The sequence below is a fragment of the Pongo abelii genome, chromosome 9, assembly GCF_028885655.2.
Source record: "Pongo abelii isolate AG06213 chromosome 9, NHGRI_mPonAbe1-v2.0_pri, whole genome shotgun sequence".
NCBI lineage: Eukaryota > Metazoa > Chordata > Mammalia > Primates > Hominidae > Pongo > Pongo abelii.
This window is the reverse complement of record NC_071994.2, coordinates 63387494-63393221: the sequence shown is the minus strand read 5'-3', so window position 1 is coordinate 63393221 and position 5728 is coordinate 63387494.

Sequence of the window (5728 nt, the reverse complement as noted above, 5' to 3'; positions counted from 1 at the left end):
TACGTAGCACCAAACTCCTTGTCTGGTCTACGTGAGTGGTCTTGCATAATCTGGCTGCTGCCATCTCTCTGGCACCCTTCTAAGCACTCTTTCCCCTCACTACATCCACCCACTATCTCCTCTAAAGTCCCTGAAGGGCCCAACACGGTCCTAATTTTCACTTGTTTATTTGTTTTTACATCCCTCTCTACAACTAATCTGTAAACTCAACAAACTCATGCATACTTTTTTAAATCACAACATAGCTCCTAACCTTGAACCTGGAACATAGACAAGTGTGTGGGATTTTGTTAAATGAATGAATAAGTCATCATCTTTGGCTTATTCTCCTTAATTTCATTTTTTCAGCTTATCTCTAAGTCCCAGTTGGTTCTTCCTCACTGATTTCAGATGCCTCTTCCTGTCCATATCACTTGCTTCTGCCTAAAGTGGGTGCAGAAGATAATGAGACGGATTCGACCGTGGTGAACAGACAGGCACACAAGGTGGAGCAGGCCCTGGTGATAAGCCCCAAATCAAGTGAGAGGAAGTATGAGGAATCAGATTGGAAGATGGAGTCCAGTGCCCGGAGATCATGGTCCAGGCAGGTAGTGTGACCATGTGCTGCTGTACAAGAAGGAACCAGAGGGTTTTCTGACAGGTGTTGGGATCAATGAGATAATGGAAGGAAGGTAGATATGTGGGGGACTCGAGGTTTAGGACTGAAACCAGAGCATGAGTGTCTGTGTGTGGATATATGTATGCTGGTTTGGGGGGGCATCCTGCCTAACCTCACAGAGCCTTGCTTTATACATCAGTTAACTGGGAATGACAATATCTGTTTGGTAGGGTTGCTGGGAGGATTAATTGTGATGTTGCGTGCTAATGTCTGGCACATAGTTGGCACTCAAAACTATTGGTGTCCCATTCTTCAAACTTAGCTGACATCTCTTTCAGGCGCTCCTCAACCATATGTGATCTTGGCTCTCCTCAACACCCACATATAGTTGTTGGTACCTCTCTCTAATGGCATTTGCATTTTCTGCATATTATTAAGAGTGTCATTTCCCTTGTTCTATCTCCCTGTTTAGATTTTAAGCTCTTGAAGGCAAAGCCTAAATTGTCTTTATCTTAGCAGCCTCCACAGAAGGTGCTACGGAACTGGCACAGTGACTTGCAGCTATGCTCAAAGTGTTTAATAAGCATTTGTTGAATGTAATTGAAATGTCGAAAACAACCTGATCCCATTGTCATTCTGAGAAATATCAGTCTTAAGAGCCAGGCTATCATGCATTATTCATGAGAGAATCACCCTCAACGTTCTTGTTTCCTGGTCTATCATTAGAGGAGGAGGCAGGTCAGTGGTGTGGACAGAAGATCTGATCTCTTTCTCCATTAGCTCACCCCAGGCCCAGTGAGGTTAGCTTGGCATTGCCAATCACAGAACCAGAGTCCTTGCAGTTCTCTCTCATAGAAGCTCTGATGGGAATATTGGTCTTTTAATAAAATGCCAGCTTCAAATATATTATCTTTTCACATTTTTAGTTGTTTTAAAAAAGTAAAACTCTAAGTGCAGTCCCAGAGGAGAGATATCATTTAGTGAAAGAAGGCATACCTTTGGCATTAAAACAAATGTTTGGGGAAAGGAGGTACAGAAAATCTGGATATGATCATAGTTGGATCCTCCATGAGAGGGCACACACAGAGCCTTCCTTTATTTTTATTTCCTAATTTGATAAAAAGTTTGAGGTTTTATGCTGTCATAGAGTGGGTGGGCCTCTGATATTTATGTGGCTGATTTCATGTACTTTGACAGTTGCATCCCAATTCTGACAGTTGAAAAACCATCTTCCACCTGTCAGCACACTGGGGTGTTGATGTTGTGTTGGTGTGTTCTGGGAGCATCCTGAAGCTACACTTAGAGACCTAAGGATTTTCAGTCTTTTTAGAATTTAAAGCATACTTAGTTTGAATCGATTCACTCACAAAATTACACATTTCTGGAAGGACTAAACAATCAACTAGAGATCATTTCGAGTTGAATTGTAGGAAAACACACAGTCTCTTTGCTCACATGTTATTTTTGCTACATTTCCAGCAGACCCTCGCCAGTCAAGGCACCTTACCTTTGCAGATGCCGCTTCTTCTCCTTGGGATGTTTCCCATCCCACGTCCTTACGGGGGATAAGGTCATCTTTAGCTAAGGTCAAATGTCATCTTCCCCAGTCCCAGCCGGAGTGAACTGCTCCCTCTTTTCATTCCCACGTAATTGTATACACCTCTCTCTGGTGCTGCTTTTTATATTGCTGCAATTATCTGTTTAAATGCCTGTCTCCTTTTGTAGACTGTGAATCCTTCAGTGACAGAGATGACTTTCTTTCCTGAGACCATTTTCCTGCTTCTCTTTGTATCCCATGACCTGCATGAAAATGAAAACAAAACTCGCAGGCCAGTCTCAAGGAGTTGACAGTTATGAATATACAAACAGAACAGTTTTAAATCCTGCTCTACAATGATTAGAATCATAGAAAACTATAGAAAAGTAAAATGGGTACTGTAGATTATAATGGTGAAACAAAAGACACATACAATCAAAATATATATAATACTTGCAAACAAGGTGTACCTAAGAGATGGCGGGAATGCTTCCTGCCCCCACCATTGCCTGCTGGACTTAATGTAAATGAGAAACAAGCTTCTATAGTGTTAAATCACTTCTTACCCTTCTAATGTATTACTTATTCTCTGTTCTCTTAGCAACCACTCTTTTCCACACTTAGATTATTTTTATCTTCAAAATAAGTAGTTGAAATAGTAGTTATATTTCATGCAGAATAGTTTCACTGCTCATTATTTATGCATTTCTGTAGCCAAAATTTCTCCTTTTAACATTCTTTGTCATTCTAGATAATGCTCTCCAACGACTTGAATGAAATAACTATTTGGGTTGTAAAGTTTCTGAAGAATTTCACATCTCATTACATTCATGAAAAAAATGGTAGCTTGAATGGACACAGCCATTTCTGATCACTCTTTTTCTTTAAAAAATTTGAAAATAAAATTCATTGTCTTCTGACACTGTAAAGTAGAGAAAGGTGAAACTATCTGATGTGGGCCCATTGGAATTTTTTCTAGATAATACATGGTGAAGAGATTAATGCATGGCTAGAGGGGTGGGAGATAGATCTATGAAACATGCATGTCCCCCAATCCTATTCACCATCTTCCTGGTTCCCACCTCCGTCTCACCACAGGTAATAATTATTATTCTATATAGCTAGTAGATACAACCATTGGAAGAAGTTTCTTAGGTGTCAACAAGTAAACATTAATATATATTACTATTACCCATCCTTATAAAACAGGAGGGGAAAAAGTGAAGATAATTATTTTAATTTGGTTGGAACGAAAGCAGAATACAGAAGGCATAAAATAGGTAGATTAGCTCTCTGATTAAGCTAATGATTAATGAGAAAGCACAAAGGAAGAAAGAAAATCCAAAAAGGTCCTAACTCCTTATCTGCCATAAAAGGACCTCTAGGCTATGCTGCAATAGACAAATATAAATTGATGGTTATAGGACATGGGCTATTTATGCAAGTTCTGGAGTTAATGATGAGTAATATGAAAACCAAGTATTTACCTTTTAAATCATACTAGAATAAAAAAGGAAACTAATGTTGTTCATATATCAAAAAGCCATAATAGAAAAGGGGCCTCAAGGAGAAATAATGTTTAGAAGCATAAACTAGGATTACACAACTAGTATTGCAATGATCATCATGCTATCAACATTGAAATAGTGGTTTGATAAAGTTTGTTGGCCCTCTGGAAGGTGATGAAGATAAAGGAAATAATCTTTTTAAGGACTGGATGATGAGCAAAAGCATTTAAGATGTGAAGGTAAGTGAAAAGTTGATAAGTTCATTGGGATTGCAGCTGTAAAACATCTGTGGACAGGTGAGGGGTCATGTGGCAGGGTGGGGGTGGTGAGATTATAGGATTTTTGTTACTATTTTTCTTAATTAAAATATTCTAAGGTTTTGTTTTTGTGTTGCCTTTCTTTTATTACATTAAAAATGATAGTATCAATGATTATGAGCAATGAGATCAGCCTAAAATATGTTTTTAGAGGTTTAAAATCCTCATCCAAGTGCTCTCCTTTCCAATTCTCCTGAGATTATTAACATTGACAACCTGCCATGTATTTTGCCACAATTTCCTTTATGCTCAAACACACACATATATTTAGGACATTTTTTAGCTGGTGTTGGTGTTTGTTTTCATAGAAATTGAATTGTACTATAACGGTAACTCTACTTTTCTCATATAACAATATATCATGGGCAAGAAAGATAGCTCTATTTCCATATCTTCACAGTTGTATAATAGTTTACAGTATGGAGCCATCACAATTGAGTCAAGAACATTTCTTCTTGCTGGACATTGAGGTTCTTCCCAGGTTTTTGGTTTTATAAACAATGATACCATAAATATCCTGGTACATATATCCTTATGTATAGAGCTTTTATTTCTATTAGATTTCCCAGGGTGGGATTTCTTCCAGTTTTTTGTAATGCCTACTAAAAAAGAACTTGGGTGAAAAAGTGAGATTTTTGTAAATCCATGCATATTTACTTTTGCTCTAAGTTTTCTGAGATGATCATTCTTTGTAGGATTGAAGATCAAAGTTTCAAGTTGACTTCTAGGCCCCATCCTGGTACATTCTGGATGAATTTTGGGGTTGGAAGATGGGGGACCCATACATTTTGAGGGAAATAAGAAGGATAATAGGAGTCAGTGAAGAAGTGGTCAGCACCAAAGGAGGAGAGCGTTTAAAGGAAAAGAGGTAGTCAACCTAGTTAACTGCTGTAGACAGGCAAAGGAGCAGGAAAAGAAGCCTGTTCACAAAATTTCTGCATCCCTCTCCTGGGCACATGGTAAAACAGTACTTCTTCCATTGCTTTGATGTTAGGCATGACCATGTGATTTGTCTTAGTGAATGAAACAGTGCAGAAGTGACATGTGTCTCTATGAGGTAGAAGACTTTAAGAGCTGGTACTTAATTTTCTATGTCTCTTTGTCCTCATCACAGAGACTGGTGGCATTCTAGATATGGAGGCTCTATGAGCCAGAGTCCCCGAATGATGATGACACAGGACAGCACTCCCTTAGCTCCCAGCCAATGCCAGATGGACACATGCAGAGTCCATGAGATATAAACCTTGCTGTTTTAAGCCACTAAGATTTTAGAGTTACTTGTTACTATAGCATAACTTAGCCCATCCTGACTGATACAGTCATTTAGAAAAGAGATCCAACTGAGAGACACTGACGTCAGATCCCAAGGAATGAAGAGTAGCCAGGTCATAGCTCAGGGGGTTAAAGAGTGGAAGTGTAGTGAGGAAGTGTAAGTAGCAAGCATTGAATTTCTTTCAAGGTTATTTAGGGGCTATGAGAACCCAGTTCTGCCAATTAGTTACATAAATCCTCTTGGGGAGAATCTAGGGATAATTCTAGAATACTTTTAAAATAAACTTGGAAAGATTAACTGCATAAATAATGGCAAAACCAGGACAGTCACTGCAGAATTCTTTATTATATAGACTAAGATTCCAGCAGCTTTTATGCATCTTAATGTGTGCTAAAGATATAAGAGTATCACACAATGAATTCTTCTATGTCTACTTCTAGGAAAAAAATTCATTTCTCCTGATAAACTACATTTCCTTTTATTTATGAGAATTAT